The 22,297-nt window shown below is 41.6% G+C and overlaps 1 protein-coding gene across 4 annotated transcripts in view; it reads left to right on the forward strand.

The window, feature by feature from the left end:
• Window positions 1–16,946: 16,946 nt before the first annotated feature.
• RARB (retinoic acid receptor beta) overlaps window positions 16,947–22,297 on the forward strand; it is a 337,838-nt gene continuing 332,487 nt past the window's right edge. For all 4 annotated transcript variants that reach the window (XM_075083266.1, XM_075083264.1, XM_075083263.1 and 1 more), the window contains exon 1: window positions 16,947–17,034. The gene's annotated coding sequence lies outside the window, so the exon portion shown is untranslated. The remainder of the gene's footprint in view (window positions 17,035–22,297) is intronic.

Consider the following 22,297-nt stretch of genomic DNA (forward strand, 5'->3'; position numbering starts at 1 on the left):
AGCTCTGGTGATCCTGTTTCAAAAACCTTTCAGTAGAAATAAACAGAGGCAAAGATGGCAATAATCTTGGCAAAAAAGCTATAGAGCAGGTTAGGTTCAAAACACGGCAGAGATTTATAAAACAACAAAATATGTCACGGGTTGTAGGTGGTAAATCGTTATTCACTTTATTATTCACAGTTTTTCACAATATTAAGAACTAGAGAATGTTCAGATGGCAACAGTTTTAAAACAAAAGATAAATGCTTTTATACACCATATAATTGTGGAACTTGTTGCTTCAGGGTGAAGACCAAAATTAAAATGAATCAAGAAAAGAATTAGATGAGTCCCTGGAGGAGAGGTTCATTAATGGATTTTAAACACAATTCTACAGATGCTGCTTCTGTTCCAGAAAACCCAAACAACCAACAAAAGCTAGAATAGTATAGAGGGAAAGAGATGCCTCTACATGGTTTGGTCTTTAAGTACCTGTTGCTGCCTTCTGTTGTAAACCTTCACATCACCTAGAAGGGAAGGTATTGTATAGTTATTGTATATAATTGGCAGTTATATACATGGTAAGGCTTTTTTGTCCTATGTTGTTAGCAGGGTGACATTAATAGTGAGCTGAGATGTAACTTTAAGTCATGAATACTTGCCTCTTTCTCTGCTGCTTTCAAAATATAAATTTAGTATGTTCCTAACTAAAGAAACATTTTAACTTTCGGTTTTTATTTTTACTTCTTGCTCTCATTTCTGCAAAAGTAGTGACTGATAAGAACTGTTCTGCTCTTAGATTGAGTTTAGCAGATCCAGTCTTTGTTTCTACACGTCACAGAAATGTTTAAATAAAGTGAAACTGTTGAAGAGCACATTGAGTAGGTTTAAAAAGGCCTAAAACAGGTTACAGGGGTAAATACGTGGCAGGAGCTGTATCTGTTCACAAATAGACATGGACATAACGCACAGATAAAACCAGAGATGCCAACGCAACAGACAGGGTGCCCATGAAATCACTGGAATTCCTCAAGTCTCAAAAAAAAAAAAAGCTAAGAAAAGGTATATTCTGCACTTCCTAATAATAAATTCTAATGACCAAGAAACAAAGCTACCAAATTTGTATTCTTATGTGAGTCATATTTCCAAATTCAGATTTTATAAATGAGAAAAACTGCTTAATGTTCCACCATTTGTCTCAGAGGTATGCAGTTTTCCCCTCAGCTCGAAGTTGCTCTCTTAATTTGGCTGCCAGGAGGCTTTCTCTGCAGCATCTCCTTTGTTGAGAGCTCCTACATAAGTTCTGCTACTGTAAGAGAATAAAAGATATGCTCCAGCTTTTCCTCTATTCAGGGTGGAGATAAGAGGATATAAAGAGAATCCTTCGACTACTGTTAAAAACCTGAGATGTTTTGGCATAACATGGGCACAAATGCAGAACTGCAGAGACAGGAAATTCCTCTAAGTGTATACTGTGGATGTAAACAACTAGTAGAAAGCCTGTTCAAGCAGCATCTTCCTCAGACAGCTCCAGCTCTTGTAGGGTTATCCTGAAAACAAGTTTCCTACCACTTCATGTAACTCATGCGAAAGCTATTTACCCACTCATGGATTAATTTCATAATTTTAGGCGGATACAACAGTCCAGGTAATGTAGGCTGCTTTCCTGAACTACATGCGATTTGCGCAGTTGGGGTAAATTGTGCAATGTGCACACAAACCTGATGTGCTCTGTAGCTAAGGGCAGCTGTGGCAGGGGGTGGGTACTGCACACAGACTAAGAGGGGCACAGATGGTTGCAGTCATCTCACCTCACACTACCCTACAAAAAGTATGTTTCTGCTCTAAGGAAGCCTTTCAGGCTGCTTCTAGAGTCTATAGAGAGGGACAGACCCTCCACAGCAAGGTTCATCCACTTTTCTTGGGTACTGTTTAGGATGGGATTAATTTGACTCTTAATTAATTGATCTGTTTCTTTCCATTGGGTATTAGAGGAAGCCTAGCTGAGGGGTTTACATTTGGTGTGTTTTACATGATTAGGTGAGGGTAATCCTATCCACAATTAAAAAACCAAAAAAACAAAAAACCAAACAAACCAGCATAACCTGTGTCATGGAAATTACTGTGTGAGTGGAGTAGATATGGTTTGTACCTCAGACTTTGGCTTTCTCAGAAGATCTTAAATAAAGGATAATAGTGGTGCTTCTTAAACAATAGTTGTAACTGTATAGTGTAAATGCTAAATGCAAACTGTACAGTCTCAATAAAACAGAGGTGAGGCTGCTATAGCGAGCAATTCAATTCAGTGAAGCGCCCAAAGGTAGCAATCACAGTGCACTTCAATTCTTTAGTCCGACTGCTATGTAACAGCAGCAGTACCTGGTTGCCATCAGCATGTGAATGACGCCCTTCTCTCCTTATCTCTTCCTCCCCAAAACTCACTGGCAGATGAACTATGGTATCTGGCTCAGCAGAAGTTGTACATAAGTATCTGAATGAATAGCTGAATGCTCTTATTCTACATTCTGCCTCACAAGAACTTTTCTGAAAGCTGAAACGTGTGTAACAGATAGGAAATAAACTATGACAATCTGGGGAATTAGTAGAACTCTAACATCTGAGAAAAATACAGCAGTTGCAGCTTGTTTTAGCTTATGGGAGAGCAAACCCAATCCCTAATACCACATCTTCACTAAGCTTTAGTTTTCAGTGCCAATAAACTGTGAAAGTTAGTGTAATGAAGTCCAATGTAAAAATAAACAATATGCAAAATATGCATAGTCGTGTCCCATAAATATAGCATCTACTATGACATTTACACTTCGGAACCATGCGCTTGACAAACATTTTTCATTCTTGCTTGCAATTGATACCCAAGTATGTTTTCTGAATGTATTTTGGTCTCACAGAAGCGTAGTGCCATGTCCTATTATGTTCCACATGCAAGCAGTTAGAAGATTATATGCCAGCCACCAGCATTGTACAAGTCAGAAGTGATTTACCATGGATACATGTGCCTCTTGATGAGTATTTCTAAGATTATACAGCTGTTGTTTATCAAGTATCATTTATAAAGCATTACATGACAGTAAGCTATAAAGAATGCATGTGCAAGCTTGTAAAATGAAACATAATGCTTGGTAATTTAAAAAATATATTCATTGTAGATTTAATTGTTGAATAGTTATGTAGATTTATACCACACAAATAGGGACTTTATGATTCACAATGACTTAGCAGACAGTGAACTTCTTTGCATCACTAAAATTGGTTTATGGGGCTGAGTCGCAAAAAATGTTAAGTGTGTTCACAGGGATCAGTCCTGCATTCTGCACTATTGAAACTTTGCACTACTCTTGACTCTGCCTGTTCATACAGGAACACTGCCGGATTCAGTCCCACCGGCCTGACTGAGTCGAAAAGTTGATGAGATGACTAGTTACCGACTCATGTTAAATCAGTTAGTAACACTGGTCCTGTTTCTAATAGGTTGGTAACGGGACTTTCTTCAGAAAACTATTTTGTAGTTAAAAGTCAAACGGATCGATAACCAAACTTTCTTGAGAAACTTGCACTTTTATTTAAAAGAGAAATCAGTTATAAACAAAAAGGTCAAGAGTTGGAGAGGATTAATGAAAAGTTAAAATGGTAATTTAGTAATTGTGATATATTTGCGCCTTGCCCCTATTTCCCACTATTAGCTGGACTCCCCAGAGGGACAGTAACTCCCATAACTCCCATGCTACGTTGAAGCAAGACACAGCTGATATCAAACTTGTGTACCGTGAGAGAAGTAGTGCAGTGAGCTGACAGATCAGGGTTACTCAAGCTTAATGTTCATAAAGCTCTAGAGACAATAATTTTCATAAAGCTCTAGAGACAAAAAATATCTTTTCAGATGGAATATTTTAATTTTTTAATTATTTTTAACAAGCTGTCTAAATTTCTGAAGGAGTTCTGGTGAAATTGCACTCCCTGACCACCTCTGACACCCCTGTGGGCAGTCCTAGCTGAGAAGCCTACGGTTTTATGTGAATGGAGAATGCCTTTCCCACCTATTCTGCAAAAAAACTTTTTCAGTAGCTTGCCTGTTTCAATGCAGAGAGAACTTAAATTTCAGAAGTCTGTATTCTTCACAAATGCTAAACTCGGTAAATGAAAAGCAAATGTTGTTTCCTTAAAAATTTAAAGAGTGGGTCTGACAAGTGTAGTGAGCCAAGAATAATCCAACAATGTTGGATCCCAGGTGAATGTATAATTGGATGCAGTTCATCACAAAGCCTGTTGACTTTTTTTCTCATAAGGAAGCGGTAAAAGAAAACCTGTTAGTTTTCTGAATGAGTGAGCAGTAGCCTTGTAAAATGTGTGTAACTGCTTGCATACACAGAGTGTAAATATACACAGCATTCATGCATATGCTTTTGTCATATGTTTGCACACCTGTGACTGTAGAATGAAAATAAAGCTGTATTATTCCAGGCTCAAAATTAATGCAGTGTTTACTTACTGAATACTTATAATACAATCTGAACCTAAAATACCTCCACGGGAAGAGTGAAATTCTTGCAGAATACATGGGTGAGATTATTAGATCTTTCCTGCTTTGTCAGTTGCTATCTGCTTTTGACTGTTTCTTTAAGTTATGAGGAATTCTTAGTATAGAAACTATGTACATGTAGCACGCATTTTGCTCTTTCTTTTGCCTGTTTATTTTGGAAGATTGGATGTGTATTTGTGCTCAGACGTCTGAAAAATGCCAATGCCCTACATTAACCCACAAACCAAATACCGAATGCAACAGGAATTTCCTACAAATGTGTCAGATGATGAACACTTGGCTCTGATCTCACAGGAACACTTCGAATAGAAAAATCAGAAGTACTGGAATTCAATTATTATGATAGTTCAATTAACCTCTATTGAACAGATGTAGAAATTATACCTAATTATACATGTAGCTGACTTCAGACATGGACCTCTGCCCACCGAAGACTAATCTAAGATCACCAAATTCATTTCACTTCAGACCTTTGCTCTCAGAAATGTGTACTACAGTAAGTGATTTCACCATTAAATATCCCTCTAGCACCATAATCTTTCTAAAAGGCTGTTCAGTGCTCAATTTTATACTAAGAAACTTAATGTGATATCCCCAAGTGTTATCACAGAAATTTTAAAGGAAAGGTCACTGATAAAAAGGGTTTTTTAAACACGAGCTTTGCTGAATATTGCTGTAAGCCTACTTTGCTTTGGCTCCACAGACATACACCAAAATGCATGAAGTTGTACCTCCAATTTTAATACATCCGTATTTCGGTGACTAGAAAATGTTTTGAATGTATTCCTTTGCACAAGGCCCAGTGCAAGGCTCTATTCTGAGAACCACAGTGGTAGATATACTGAGTTGTCCCTCTGCAAGGTGGTATTTTCTGTCTAGCCGTATTTTTCTTTATGATCCACCAAGTTCCTTAACTTACAACAGCCTTTTCTTACCACAGACAAAACAAAGGTTTGTAATCAGTTATGCACCCACAAACATAAATTATACACTAACATATTCTAGGAAAATATTACCTGCATTGTCTGTGCAATGTCATTTTTATTGCTTTCATGTTAAGACTACAGAGGAAAAAATGAGCACAGAATTTAAAGGCAGTGGCTCTTTCTCCCAAATATGTTTGGTGTTACCACTGTCTTACATATATTATTTGTTCACCTCTTTTCTTATGCTAGCACCATTGCACAGGGGGGAAAAGAGCCTTTTCCACTCCTTCATGACATTTGTTTCTATCTGTTGTTGAGATTGACTGCCCTGATCTTCCTGCTCTCTCCTTAGTTATTTTTATTAATACCCTTATTTTCTTACAGCAGCTGCTTTCCAGAGGGAGTCTGTGGCCTGCATCCAGTGAAAATATCCCTAAATATTCACCACTGTCTCCTGAGTAAGAAAGAGATTAATTGCTTTGTTGTAACTTCTGGGATCCCTGTTGATGGGGAAAACTTTCTGTCATATACCTAGACTCCTTGTCAGGTGTTCACTCACTCATCTAAATTTTCTTCCTAATATTCTGGTAAATCGACGGCATTGGCTGGACCATATTCCCATGGGAATTACACTGGAGATGGAAATTCTCCATTTTATTCTGGACCTATGCATTTTGGATTTCCAGTGGTTGTAACATGTAGTTGCTGTTGACCGTAGCCTTCCCACCTTTGAGGTTACTTTCTTCTTTTGGATTCCTTTGGCAAATATGATGTTACTGAGATAAGCAAACCAACAAGCAAGATGGGGTGGAGGGAATGGCGAGTCAGATATTCTCCTGTGACTATACTGTATCTATACAGGGTCTCACAGATCTGAATATAGTGTCTTCTTCCTTACAGCCACCAGTATTTTACTGGTAATGGTATCTAGTCCCACTGGTAAAATTTGTTACTTTTTATGAGACAAAGTATTTATCTTGACCTAGAGAAAGGAAAACCTAGGTGCACTGCCTAAATTTATACCATTGGTGTAGAGTTATGGGTGAATTAATATTCTTCAATAGTTAACATAAAAGTGAAATGTTTTTCAGTGTTTTCTGCTGTGTGGTCATCATTTTAATGAGACAGTGTTGACTAGGCCATTTCCTTTTTTATTTGTGATTACAGTGAACACCTCAGCCATGTTTACTGCAGGGTAATAGCCTAGCGGAAAGCCGAGCAATTCCAGTTTTCGAACACTGGGAAGTATTTAATGTAATTATAGCTTCTTTTAAAACAACTAACAGCTTGGAAGTATGGGAAAACTGCAGAGTGGATAACTACTTGAATACTACTCTGTGATTGTTTTTCCCATAATGTATCTCTTTTAAATAACGAAACTTCGTTATTGGCATGATAATCTAGTAAGACATTAAACTTCAAGCCTGTTAACAGGGAGGATGTTGTCTCATATTATATATAAACTACAGTTTATGCATTACATTTTGTAATTTACAATTATTGTCTCCTATTATCTACAAGCAATTACATTTACAGTAAGCAGGTTGTAATGGCAGTACTAAGGCATCCTTGCTTCCTATAAACTTGTGTCCTACATCTTCTCCAAAATCACCCCCGCTAGCTAGGTTTCCTCTTACACAAATTCGTCTGCTGTTGTACCTGTGCCTCTCCCTGATCTTACTGCCTTCCACCATAAAATCCTCTTATTCTTCTCGGATCATTAGCTCACCTCCTACAAAACCTCCTGATGTATCCACCAGGCCATCAGCTCCCTCCTGTGCCCCCCATCTACGCTTTATTTATGCTGCCAGGTGAAGAAAAGTCTGCAAGGACTGGCTGGCGTTTGCTGCCTGGTTGGCCGGGCAGTGGGCACGTGTACTGTCAAACACCACATCCCACATGGGCTGACTTTCCTTCCTGCGGCAGCAGCACCGGCAAGGTCTCTGTCCTCCACCTAGGCATGAAGTTCATAAAACTTGGAACAACTTTTATCTTTGAGACTTCTGACAAATTTAATGGAAGGTGGTCGCTGGATTAAAAAATTAATGTGGAAGCAGGTCTGGCAAAGAAGACAGCACAGTCATGTCAGCTTTATATGTGGAGAAAACAGAGCTAAAAGTGACTTTCATAGTTTTAAATTAAGATGTGAAACTTGAAAAGGAGAAGGATTTCTTCTTAGTTCTTCTTCATGGTTTTTTTAGATGCAATGAAACCTTAAATATCCAGCGTGGTCAAGATCTGTTCCCCGAAAGACTCATGACTGCTATATTGCCTGCCCTCCTGCCTGGAAATTTAGGATATAAACTTCTGAAATCTTGCAATTTTTTTTTCTCAGCACATTGCCGATAAGAAATTCCAAAGACATTTTCTCTGGTGTAGAATAAATCCACATGGAGAAGACAATCCTACTAAATGAAAAAGACAGCAATCCCCATTAATTTGTGGATGTAAAAATACAAGACAGTGGAGCTGCCTTGAGCTCTTACAGTCCTGAAGTGATTTGGTCAGCTGAATGTTCAGAGAATTTTGCAGCTGCTGGGACTAAAACACACTGTGGGAAGGCAAAGAAATTGCTGGTTGCAGAGTCCAGAATTTTCAAATGCAAAGGGACAAATATTCAAATAACTTGTCTGTACACATTATTTTGTTTGAATCTCCCTGAAAATACACACTCTCTCTCACACACACAAGTATGCTTTATGCAGACACATCAGTTACTGTTGCGGCTGGAGTTTTTGAGGACAAATGCATACCATAAAGCCATTTTTATATGTGGCACTTACACTAGGATACCCTCAGTAGAGGCCCAGGATTGAATAAGGATTGAATAAGCGTGAAAATTGAAGTGCCTTCGTATTCAAAATGGTGCTCACTCATCCTTGGTCGGAGTTGAACAAAGGCAAACTCAGAGGAGCGTGCACTGCTGGTAGTACTGTAACTGCCTATAGATAAACAGAGGATTTTTGTTTCAGATGTTTGCTACCCAGCAGAGTCCAAACAAAGGGAAAATGTCATCACAGTGTGTCATTTGTGCTGCCACTGCAAGACTTCAAAATGTTATGCTATTTCCTTGAGTCTTACTGTAACACAACCATTATTCTATGTAATCTATACCATGACTGTATTGCAGAAGCTGCCGTACTGTAAACCTGACACTCTGAGGGCAACTAAGACATATTTAAGTGGGATAAAAAATAACCTTCAATAAAACATGAGAGCAATGGAAATTTTTCATTATGTATTACACACAAGAATAATAAATAACAAATTCCTTTAAAATATTGTAAGGCCAAAGACCAGTCAGGTCAGGACCCTCCTGTGCTACAGGCTGTAAAAGCATTTAGCAAATGACTGTTCTTTCCCCAAAGACTTAAGTACATGAACCAGTCACCTGGGGGAGAAGAACGTAATGCCACAGAAGAAGGCATATTAATGGGAGATAGTAACACTACTTCAAACATAAATAGTTCTTATCGAAATTATTCTTTATTGCGTTTGAAAGTAAAGCATTGCAGGTTCACGCTTGTGCTTGGACCTTGTCAGATAAACAAGTTTCAGACTAACCTTGTGAGCATATTGAAATGAAAGAAGTGAATAAATTCTTTAACTAAAAAATAATCCCATGTGTATAAATCATTCCAAGAAGTATTTTCCATGTTTACAAAAGTTGATGACATTTTAAACAAACCTTCACTCAGACCATAAATGCCAATGATACAACTGGCCATAAAGGGAGAAGGCTGGTCTTAGTATGTTGTGCATGTCTGGGGGATGTTTCAGTTTAATTTGAATGGTGCCTTGATGATTGTATTATTTGCATTCAGCTTATTCAGATTTTTTTCTGTAGAAGAGGTATTGATTTTTGTGCTGGTCAATGGAAAGCCCAAGCAATGCCACAGCACAAAACAGTAATAGTGGTAAAAGAACACAACGGAATAATGTTCATTTAAAATGGAAATGTGAGTTAAGTAGGGCAATGACAAAATCTAACAGGGAACCAGATGTTTGGGTTAAAACGAGAATGTGCCCGGTGATGAAAGCTATCTGCAACGGAAGAGGGAGCTCTCACTGCACCGGCCCCTGCCAGCCGGCAGAGGTGGGTTGCCTCTTCTAGCTGAGGCTGTGGAGGTGGTGCCCATTCCGTCACCATTTATTTTCACTCCTGAACATGATTCAACACAATTTTCCTGTTATTCCTTGTAGAAGGCTGTAGCAGAACACTCCACAGCAAATTACAGTCAGATACGAGCAATGGATGACACTTGGTAACGCTTACCAAGTCCAGCTGTCAGAGGGATATTTTCCTGAGTTAGGAAGGCACGTTTTACCCCCATAGCAATAAGTCTGTTTCTTCCTGTATTTGCACAAACCCCAAACACACTCGGAAACGTACTGCAGCATAAATAATAACAAATATCAACTGTGTTTATGACAACCAAGAATGCAGACCGAAGGCTTGGTGTAAAACTCACCGAATTTAATTAGAAGACTCTGACCTCATTGGGTTGAATGAAACAGTGACAGCGTGATTTTGCAATCCTCCTCGGAGTAGCTGTTACCCCTATACATCACTCTTTCTTTTTTTAATAAGCTGTTCCAAGTGACTAAGAAAGTAGTCAAAGGTTAACATAGATAAATAGCTATGTTTTATCCTCCATAAGTAAACAATTTATGCCTAAGGTCTCAATTACAGACGCCCTAGTGGTATTCTTGTTTGTTTGCTTACTTGTTTGTATTGTTTTGGAGATAATTATTTCCAAATAAGCACAAAAGAATGAGATACTTAAGATTCAATGTGATCCTCTGAAAAGATGGCCAGAAAGCATCTACATGCTCGGTGTAAAATTGACTCCAAGTTAGGGATGTTAAAGGCTTGCAGTGACATAGGTGTTCAGTGCCATTATGAGATGCCCTAGGGCACCCTTCCTAATCACCAGATCACTCTCCAGAAGGAGACTAGAAACCTATGTTTCAGCCCATGAACCATGCCCCGTCATTCAGCAGTGTCTGCAGGAGTGCTTACAAACCTGGAGCAGATTCTCTGATGAAAAAATAACTTGCAAAAGCAATGGATCTACGGTATGTTTACCAGTTGAGTCTCTGCTTAATCTTTTCTTCAACCAATGCCACCCACTAATAGCATATCCAGGGATATATTAGAGAACAATAGAATATAGGTTCAATTACCACTCTGGATTCTCTGTTACATGAAATATTTGTTGCTAACCTGTAAGGTCCTAGGGAAGGTCAGTGCACTATGTGCATCCATGCAGCAATCACCTTGTAAAAGACTGTAAAAAGTAACTGTAAAAATAAGTCACCTAAAAATTTCCCTCCATACTGTACTCTGCACTATTCAGTTAAGGAGTTTGGTTATAGGAATGTCATTTCAAAAGTAACTGCAGGACTGAATATCAGCCCTAGAGGCTGAATTCAGGAAGTAAAGCCAGAGAGAAGTATGTTGAGACACTGCAAATAAGAACTCCTACATGTGCTGGTAGGACTTAACTTTTCTGTATTTTATGTGTATATATATATAGAAAGCATGTATATTAAAAAATGACACATTTATTAAGACACATTTACAAAGACACATATATCCCTATGGCTGCTTGTACTGATTATTATGGCTTTTTCTCTGTTTAGTTTTACAAGAATTCTAACCAGCAACACAAGTTTCAATAGCACAGAATCTTCTAGAAAACCAGGGAACCCACCATCTACAAAGATTTTGAATGCTGTAGCGATTCCCAGGGCTCTACTTTTAGGTGGACTAAAATTATGGAGGAGTACAAAGTCTGTAACTTACAGGCCAGTCCTGTTAGCTGGGCACATACTGTCCTGAAAACTTCAGATTTTTTTTAAGTCTTCATCTAGATTCAGTCTTCCACTATTTAGCTGCATAGTCACACCTCTGGCTTTCCTTAGATGGACAGAATATTATCTTTTTTCTTTTTCTTTTTGGACTTTTTTTGTTGTTGTTATCCTGTGTTTGGCATGCTCACATCGACTCATATATTGGTCTACCTTTTGAAATATTGTCCCAGGTCACTGACATAAACATCTTTTGCATCTGGCACCTGTGCAGGTGCAAAGTCCTTGCCAGATTTTCACAAATGTGGAAGGTTCTCGGGAAGCATGAATCCAAAAATAGTTTTATCAGAACAGTATTGGATTGTTGAGGACTGAGTGGTGTTACATAAAAAGATGACACAGGGACCTTTGTAACACAGATCTGTTGTTCTGCTCTGATCAGAACTCTAAGCATGGATCACCGATGTGATTTATACGGTACATCCTTTCCATTACTTGCAGGATAGTCACTAGTTCATACTTGTCTGAAGATGTCTAAAGCTGTGACTTATAACAGCTCTTCGGATTCCTCTGCCAGAACACGCAGCTTGTGGGGCCAAACTGCAACGCTGTGTTTCATCAGTGTATATGCAGCTGTCGCCGATCTTTCATCCCTTAGTGGCTGGGCTACCAAATCCATTTGAGAGGCATACTTTGCTGTTGCATACTATCAGCAAAACTTATTTCTGCTCATTATTTCTGGAAACACCTTTTTGGTGGTGCTTTGTAAAGTAGTAGGCAGTGTAATCCAAGTATTCTGCCAGTTCCATACCTACCATGATCAACCTTAAGGACCTCTGTAAGAATGAAGGTTCCCTGTTGTTTAATTGTTGTTTAATTTGCAACCCCCAAACAGCGCTGATCTGTGCCTGCTAGATGCATCAATTCCTGCAAGAGAAGACCTAGCAGAAATCTTGGAGGAATTACATGTTATTAGAAATGTATGGGACAAATCCAGAAATACAAACACAGCTTGACTTAGAGATCTGTCTTTGTGTAACTTACGTTTTTGTTCTTTATCCATCCATATCAAGTTTTTCCTTATTAGCTAAGTCCATAGTATTTTAGTCAGATCTCTTTTTTCTTTACATCCACTTTTGTACGAATTTTTCTGCCCTGTACAATTTTTTTCCTGTAATTAAAGTTCCAGTTCATTATCACTTATTACATGCCAAGGTGCTATGATTCCTCGCACATTGACATTGCTTTCTGCAGTTTTACATCTTAACTCCTTAAAGACATTTTTCACTCCCACCAAATGGCCCTACCATGTTCTTAGTACTGTCTTACCAGTACACTTGCTACCTGATACTCCCTGCCAATGCATCCTGGGGACAACCTCGTGGAGCAGTTCTTTAAACACAATGTACCTAATCATCTTTTCCAATCTTCTCATTATCATTGAAGAAAACTCTTGGTAACAAATGGGTTAGCTCTTCTAATGCCTTCCTTCTTTGTCTTTTATGCATGCCCTTGTGAAGTCATTACTGAGCTCAGTAGAGGAGGTTTTACAATATCAATTATACTAGTTGGGTTTTTCATTAGCTTTATTTTTACTTCCTTTATCAAGCATTCAGAAGTCATGGCACCCATGTGTAGCTTAGTACAATTCCCAAAGAGATAATAGAAGACCAGCTGATGCACAGAAGCCTAAAGGAGTCCCAGCTGAATATTTGTAGCTGCAGACGCTCCTATAATCTCAGCTGCCACCATCAGTTATTATTGCATGATGCTCTGATTGCACCACAGCTTTATTTCTCATCTCCAAAGGTAAAAGATCATCTCTGTTACCTAGTAAGCATGGTAGAGACAAAATTCATGCTCTAAACTCTGTCCAGAGACTCCATGTTCCTTCTTACCAATTTCTTGCAGACAGAAAAAAAAAAAAAAAAAAAGGAATATTGCTAGGGATTGAGTTCTTATTATTAATACCTTGGGAATTATATCATGTCCTTAGGTGAGTGCTGGCTGTTGCAACAAATGTTCATTTAAGTGTGCACATCCTACTTTCCCTGGCAAACCTTCCTTCTGCATGGCCAGCTCTTTTTCAGAGAGACATCACTGCCTCCATATAGCCAACAAAGGTTATCCAGCTTGGGATCCACCTGGGACTCTGAGTCTCTCACCTCTTAAGTCCATGGCAAGTCAGTCGGAGCTGAAACTCCCCTAGTTTTTCATTCAGTTAATTAGCAGTCTCCCCAAGTGTGTGTCTGTATGTGAGCCTGGCAATTAACAGCTGCTACTTTTAAGAAGACACTAATTTGTGCTTTCACATTTGTAAATATATAAATACATCTGTTGTAGTCTTATCCATCATGTTATTGACCTTCACTAGCAGATTGTGAAATTCTCTCTGTTAAATTTTTCTTCAACCTTCTTTTCATAAAGCATTTGCTCATTTTTTTTTTGCATAGTTTCCTCTTTATTGCTGAATTCATATATGGAACAGAAGCTGACAAGGGACCTCCTGAGCAAAAAGTAGGGAAATTGATGACAGACTCCTTAATGTACAGAAGTACAAATCCTCCTTCCTACAGTACAAACTCTACCTCCTATAGCTAGAGACTATGCAAAAAGTCTTCAAAGCTGCATCTGGTCACAGGACACAGCATAGTCTTTGCGGCTGCCTCAGAAACTTTGCTTTGGTTCGGAGCATTTTGAGATGTTTTGGTCTTTTTTTTTTTTAAATCCTAGGTGACTTTTCTAAAAATAAATCTGAGCCCTATGCCTGTGAATCAGCTAATGGTAGAAAAAACAATTAATAGAATTTGACCAGAAAATGCACTTTTAATACTCTCCGCTCGCTCTATTTTCTTTCTTCTTTACAGTCTAAAGGAAGAGTCTGACTGATGTTTCATGAACTGTAGGGAAAACAGGAAAATCTTGAATAGAATTTATATAAAGCATTTGATCCCCTCCTATGAGGACTAAAGAGGCATAGTCATTTCACTTGAAGATGGGAGACAGGTATGAAAGGATTATCCAGAGTTCTTTCAATGATTTAAGAAAGTCTGCCCTACTTAACAGGATAGTTAGCCTTTCTGCCGCTTGAACTGGAGGATATAAAAGAAAAAGTACCCAGCCAGCCTTAGGAAGCCAGGAATTATGAGGAGCTCCAGCGGAGAGCAGCTACGAGAGGAAGAAAACTTCTGAGGAAAAAAAAAAGGGTCCTAAGGTCAAACCTCTAACAGGAGCCCAGATGACAGCAACATTGACTTCAGACACTTTTGATCGCTACACCTAACTTCTTAATGGAAGGGAGAGAGAATTAACAGAATGGGAAAACCAGAAGCAGCTCTCTGGGAGCACTAAGGGAAGGAGTCACACTTAGAGGTACTGAATTAGGCACTGCTGCCATACATGCCCAACTTGTACTTACCACCACAGTTGCTACACCTCCTATCGGTCCATAGCAAAGGAGAGACCAAAGCGCTGGTTGTGCAGAATGCCGTTCATAGGCAATGGTGGTCACCCCACGGCATTCCTGACACCATCTCATCACAGTTTGGGCTTGCAGGACTTCTGCCTCCAGATCTCAATCTCCTTCCTTAGCGCCAAGTGACCACCAGGAAGAAAGGTCTTCTGGGATCCCCTAGGACTAGCGTGCAGGGTCAGTGCTGAAGTCCAAGCTGCCATGTGATGAATGGCAGGGTTGACCTGCAGACCTTCAGATAGGCATTTAGGAGACTGTGACCCAAGGAGGAGGAGCCCAGCTGAGGCAATGTAGATGGCCTAGCTTTATCAAAGGCTCCGCAGCCGAGCAGCGAAATAAGCAATGTGGGAAAGGTGGCTTTAGGCATTTTAAATAAGAGAACAGTGCTGGATCTTTGGAAACTGATTAAGCAAGAACACAGAGCTGAGTCACTCTGTATTTGTCTCTCTGTGTGCATGTGTGCATATACAGTCACATATTTTTGTAAGCGTGTGTGTGTATTTGAGAGACGATATGAAAAAAAAAAAAGAGGCATGCAGTTCCAAAAGCCACTGCAATAACGACTTGTGAGCTAAAGCTGTCACATCATATGAAACAGACCCAGAGAACACGTGAAGATGCAGTCATAGATATTTTAAAACTTGTCTTCAGTGTTTCGCTCACATTTGGTAGCATTTAAATCTGATACCCTTTATGCCTTTTTTTTTGTGAAGCCACCATTTGCCCTTTTGAAGCAACGTTTGATGAAAATGCAAAAATTCTTGGCTAGCAAAAGATTTACTTTTTTTATCTCCCAAAGTCATATCACTCAGCTTCATACAGTGAAAAAAACATTGACGTTCTTCTGAATAAAAGAAGGATTAGGAAGATTAAAAGGCACACCACTGGACTTGTTGAAAAAACGCTCAAATATTATATAGCCTTCTGCACAGCTTTGCCTTGCAGATCACAGCCAAAACTATTCTCATCTTTACTTTCGGGTAGTTCAGAGAGATGCCAGGTCCAGATCCCCCGTATTGAGTTTTTCATGAAAGTTGCAGTAAAAAGGACATTGCAAATAGAATGTTGCTGAGTGAATGATCAAATTTTATTTATTTTTGGTATTACAGCCAGATGTTGCCTCAGGAAGTTGAAACAAGGAGTCAGGAACTGACAGCTTAGTAATTAAATTGGGAAAGTTGGCAGGCCTCCTGCTACTTCCTCTAATACGTAGCATCTATGAATGAAAGTGTGCAGTATCCCAGTGGCTCTCCTTCCGAACTGGCTCATCTATTACCAGGTAATGATTTTCCGTCGAGGCAACAGCAAAGCACAGGGCCTATTACACCAGCTACATAAAGTTAAAAAGACATTACGAATAAAACGTTCGCCATGGCTTTTACCAACATTTCTACACAAGACTGCCTAATGCTGACATGTGTTTATTATACTTAATAATGTTACTTGAGCTCATTACAGCTGTCAAAAATCTGAATAGAGTGTATTTTTCCCCGGGTTTCTCTCTGAAAGACTTTGCAGTCACTAAGCCGAAATGAAGGGCAGCCCAGAGGAGGCTGAAGGCCCCGCTGGCAGCCGAGTTGCAGGGATGGAAAGCTTGCAGCCGATCGTCCATCCCGACCTGAACACCATCACACCTTCTCTCCCTCTATCGGGATTTCTCCCCTAGCCGGGAATCTGACATTTGGCACTGCGTCCTGCCGGAGCCGCCCGCTGGGCCCACACGCCCGCAGAAGGTATGCGAGAGTCGCTCCGGCCCTGGCACCGAGGCGGGAGCGGCACACGGGCCCCGAGGGTGCTCCAGGCCGGTGTTCGCAAGCCCAGCCTGGGTGTTCGCTGAGAGAAAAACTTTATCCAGAGGCAGCGGGCAGCGCAGGGCAAATAAAGAGCGCGGCTGCGGCAGCGGCCCCGCGCTGCACGGTGAGGGGGGCGGGACGGGGCAGAGGAACGACTCCTCTGAGCCGGCGGCCCGGGCTCCCGCTTGCTTTCGGAGGCGGCCGCCAGCGCCCGGGGGGCGAGGCCATGCCCCCCTCCCCACCCCACACCTGCCCACGCCGCAGAGCCCCCGCCGGCTTTCCGAGGGGGGCAAAATGGCGGAGGGGGCCCTTCTCCCCGCTTTCCTCCTCACACCCCACCCGCGCGCGGCAAGGGGGCGCGCGCGGCCCCGCCAGGGGGGCGGGGCGGGGCGGGGCAGGGCGGGGGGTCCGGGGCTGCCGCCGCCGCCGCCGCCGCTGCTGCTGCTGCGGGCTGCACTGGCGGGGCGGCGGCGGGAGCGGCGGGCTGCCGAGGTAAAGCGGGGCCGCCGCCGGCGGCAGCTCTGGGCAGGGCTCCGCTCCTGCCATGTTCGGCGAGGGTGGGGGGGGGAGTGTGTGTGTCTGTGAGGCGGGGAGGGGAGCGGGGCGCGCCGCTGGCTGTCCCCTCGCAGCCCGGGTGTGGCGCGGCGCGGCGCGGCGCGTCCCCCCGGGGCCCCTTCCGCGGGTGTCCGTGGCCATGCAGGGGCCGCGATGCCCCGTCCCGACTCACTCGGCGGGCGGGCGGGCGCGGAGGGGAGCGGCGGCGCTGTCAGCGCGGGGTGCCCGGGCGCGGCAGCGGGGCGCGTCCTCCGAGCCGGCGGCGCGGCGGTTGCGGTCGTCTTTAACCCCGTTATAACGCCGCTGTAGCGTCGCGTTAGTGCCCCGCGGAGGTGGGGGGGGAGGATTATTTCTTCTCCTTTGCAGACAAAAGCGCACCCGACACGTCGTGAGGGAGCGCGTTTGATAATATAAAGTCGCGCGTAGGAAGCGCTAAAGTGTGCTCGGGACCCTGACAGCCCCGAGCCGGGGCGGGATCACCCCTCCGCTGCTGCCGAGCCGACCGTCGCTGTCCTCTTTACCGTTGTTTGCATACACCAGTAGTTATTTTGGCGGAAAAAAACCCACTCGATGTTTACAGATTTGCTTAAAAAAAAAAAAAAATCAAACAAACCAAAATAAAAAGGGAAGCTAATGGGTCTTGGCAGCGCTTGCTGTAAAAAAGTGATCAAGAGTATGGAAGCGGAATCCCAAGGATGGTGCGCTTTGCTGAATGAAAGTCCTGCGCAGAGAGCGCCACGGTGCCCATTAGATTTCTTTTAGCCGGCTACTTACTTCATCTTTGTGCGTGTTGAATAGTTATTTACTTAAATAACTCGGTAGATGGCCAGGAGGGCGTGCAGGGGCGGCTCTTCGGCTCCTGCTGGAAGTGAAATTCCGTTTCCCCGCCCGCGCACCGTCGGGCCTTGCCCAGGGACACCGACCGGGCTCGGTGGCGGCCAGCGCTGTGGCCGGAGCAGGGGCTGCTCGTGGGTGAGTGAGGGTCTGCAGGGTCCCCGCTGCTGCCGCCCGGTCACTGCGATGCGCTGAGCAAATACGGTGTGAAGGCTCAGCAGCACGCCTGTGTTGCAGGCTCTGATACAAGGAGGTAGTATGAATGCTGTTTATGCAATTTTGATATTTTCTTGTGGTACGTTTTTGTTTGTATTTAGAGCGAAGGTTTGGTCAATTGATTCTGTGGCAGAATTTTGCTGGTTTTTGTAGAGTTGAGATTATGCCTTTGGCTGAGACGTGCCTATTAGCATTTTATAGCAAGCTGCGTGTAACGTGAAATACGGAGGGCTAAATCATTGGCAATATATTTAATCCATAAAACAGTCTTACTTCACACTTTGAAGAGAGACAGGACATAATAGCATGGATTCTAAAAAGAAAATATTTAAGGGAGCAGCACAAAAATAGTATTGTCTGAGGACTGTGGTGGATCTGAAGAATGCCCACCAGGACAGTACAGCAACAGCCCAAAGAGAGGAAATTCACAGGGGCTGCTCTATGACTCTTACCATTGAAAAAGTTCTTATGAAGTTTAGCAAGCGTAGGTTAATTATGTATGACGCTACAGTCACCTGAAGGAATTGAATACTTAGTGCAAGAGCCTGTGCATGTGGGAGAGGCAGAATTAAGGTAGAGTGGTGTCGGTGTAAATTTAGACCAATTGTGTCATTGTGGCAGAAGTTGCTATGTGGACATCACTTGTCTGCAGTTCTGGTTATGTCATTTCGGAAGAGTTGGAAGCAAAACTGAAAAAACCATTGCTCTTAAAATAAGAGCATTGAGAGCTGGTGTGTGTTGTGTTTTGTTTTTAACCAAGAAAGCTAGTTTTGATCTAAAATCTTAATTAAATCTTTCCTTTGTGAACCAAGGTAAGAGCTTGATGTGTTAGCATCTGTCTGTATCTGATTTAATACGAGAGAAGGTTGATCTCAGCTTTTTACATGGGTAAGCTTCCGGCAAAATATATTTTGCTAGATGAAGGGCTGCAGGATTTGCCCTTGCCTAGTAGCATTACAGTGTTAGTAAATGAGAGTGGTTACTGGTATAGGATCTGCCCCAACCTGGGTTGTCATTATTCTGTGACTAAGTGTGCCTGTGAAGAGTGCAAAAGCTGGCTGCAAAGCAGATGGTCACACTTTGGGGTACCCTGTATCTTGCCTGATTCTCTTCTGCACCTCCTTGCACAGCTGAGGGGTCTTGCAGTCCACTTCTGCTTTCAGGCTAATTCTCCACAACAGCAGTATGATAAACCACCCCTGTTACACCTGAAAATCAGGTTCTCACCATGTAGAAGGAGTGACACCACCAAGTGCTGCTTCACCATTACGCCTTTTTGGCTTTCTTCTGAAGCAGTTTTTTCTGTATTAAAATTGTTTTATTGATGTAAGCATACTAGGTCGTTTCAGGGGTAAGGGGTCTCTGGTGTGGGCAAGGTGTAGAAGGCTCAATATTCTCACATACCCATATTTCTGTGGAACGGAATGAGTTATTCTAGCAAATTCCCAGTTATGAGGTGCCCACAGGTGTGTACAGCAGGAGTTTGAGCAGATGTGCCTGGAAAGGATCATCCATTTTAACGCTTCTGTCTGTATGGATATGGTGGGAGAGGTATGTAGTATAAACAAAGTCCCTGTTGACTTCTGTGGTTTTACATGTCTGTAAAATCAGAGTTACCATCAGTTTCAATCAGATCTCTGCTAATGCTTGTGTTTCTTGTGTGAAACACCAGTATTTTCAAGAAAAACATCTAATTTTCCACTACTTTTGTACCCTAGTGCATGATTCTCCTTGTGAGTTTTATCAGCAACAATTTAAAAAGCTGCCGCTTCTCAGTGGGATGCAGTACAGGGTCCAGCCAGTGTCATCCAACTGTTGTGAGCAGTTATGGTGTGCTTTCTGTCATGGTGGAACTTTCTTCTAACCCTTCTCAGCTAACGGTTACTCTACCCATGAAGTGTTAACGTTTTATAACATATTTAACACATTTAATAACCTGTTGTTTCAGTAGTATCCTGTAGTGTTGAACTCTGTAAGTTATCTGCATTAAATCTGTTGTATTTCATTATTATTTTCTCTCTCCTTGTTTATCTATTAGCAGGAGACAGTAGTTACTGAAATTCCCTAATATAGCTTAGCTGATCTTACAATATTGGAATCTATTCCAATGCATTTTGTAAGTGCAAACTATTGTTAAAGCTTAGGCAAAGCAGTGGGAAAAAATTATGTCATATTTTGCTTCTTCGTAGGCTGTGTTCTAATTAAATATTCAGTATTATTAGAGAGACGAACTTTCAGTCCTAAGATACTGATGAAAATTCGGTAAAATCATATTTCCCTCCTTCAAAGCAATGTGTTGTATTCCATTTGCTACAATACTGGGAAGTCCTTAAGAGTTGAAGAGTCATTTAACTTTCTATTCTCTGTAACCTATAGTTTAGTTCGTATTCAAGGTAGATAGATAGATTGGAAAATGCTGAACATGTAGGAAGTACAGACATAAAAAACTAGAATTAGGCCCACTGGGAAAAAGCCAAATGGTTATGAAATACAGGAAAGTGGAGAGAATTTGTAGAATAGACATTTACCTATAAGGAATACTTTTTTTTTTTAGGAGCCACTCATGTTAGTGAAAGCAAAAAGAAATTAATTTTATTAAGTATTTATTTAGTTTGTTGAAGTAATACTTTGGTGGTTTTGGACTTATGTTCTACACCAGCCTAACTTTTCTCTACTGTTCAGCTCTTTCTTATGTCCTGACACAGTGAGCTGGTTATTTTCAGCTTTGATTACAGCCATATATATTTTTTTAGTGCTCTAAAGCGAGTCTGTAGGGCAACAGACCCTACTATATCACACGTCTTACTTATTACTTTATTTTTCAGCAATTACGGCAAGCGCTGATCAGATCAGAATTAAAATTATTTGGATATAATTAAAATTTGGCACTATTAATTAAATGATGAAATGCATATGAGCTCATTCAGTTTCCCTTTTCACTAGATTTGCTATTTTTGTTTTTAATATAGAGTGCAAGCTGTTGCTAATTAGCATGGCACTCTGGAGGTGGTCTCTATGGAAGGTAAATGGAGAGGATAGGATGAAGGGGAAAAAAAAAAACCCAAACCTGGAGAAGTAAAAGTGCCAAACCTGGAGGTGTTTAAAAGCTTTGCACATAGAGTGGGTTTTGTCCTTCTGATTAGACAAGTGATGTCAAAACCTTTCTGGGTCACGTGTAAAACTTCAGACCCAAGTTGAATCCTGTGCCAATGTGTGCATTTGTGCAGGGTACAGGCAGAGGGGCCTCTCCTGGGAGAGTCTCGTGTTTCTCTCTTTTACTTCTCGTGCAGTGCGACGGCCTGTCCCCCGTTTATTCGGCTGGCATGGGGAGTTGATAGATGCCAGCGTGTGGCTGGGAGCACGTGCGCTTCCAGAGCTGCAGGAGGTTCACTGGAGAGGTGCCACTGGTGCTACCACCATGCAACAGCTCTGGTGCGTTTGCCATGGCATTTCTCTCATGGGTACAGAATATTACAGACACCTATGTCAGTTACTGTTATTAAATTGCTGAATGCTTATTTACATCAGGTGCGCCTGTAATATGCAGAATTCTGCTTACCTTTCCTATATGGTGTACAGAAATGAATATACACGTGGTATGTGTATAAATATTTCCGTGGCTGTTTTTCTGTGTTAAAACATATTTCGTGCTCTTGGGTGGAACTTCTGCAGCTGCTGAGGGGGCAGGTTTTGAATTTGCACAGCATAATCTTAAGGTCCAGGTCTGCTGATTGTTGTTGGAGTATTTGGCAGTCATGATTCTGGAGGTTTTAGCTCTTATCTAGGCAGATATGAAAAAGCTGCTCCCTGCGGCAGCAATATGTAGCAAAGTAATAGAAGACAAGCTTTAAATAAATGATAAATTGAATCTTTATTAAACCCATTCTTGCATATGGGGAGCATCCTATGAAGTCGTAGAGAAAGCTGCCTTCCTTGGGTCTCTGCATGAAACCTGATTCACCCCTGCAAGGGCATGCTTTGCACTGGCAGGCAAGGAAGATTGCTCTCGGTGCAGGTAACACGTCTTCCTTTTCTCACATCTCCTTCCTCTTGTATCTGTTTTGACCCATGTCTAGATTCTCTGCAGATGCTTTGTTATTAATCCTATAAAGTGACTGGCATGTACTGTTCTTTTTCATCGAAGTAATAT

This window comes from Phalacrocorax aristotelis, chromosome 2 (assembly GCF_949628215.1).
Source record: "Phalacrocorax aristotelis chromosome 2, bGulAri2.1, whole genome shotgun sequence".
Classification (NCBI taxonomy): Eukaryota; Metazoa; Chordata; class Aves; order Suliformes; family Phalacrocoracidae; genus Phalacrocorax; species Phalacrocorax aristotelis.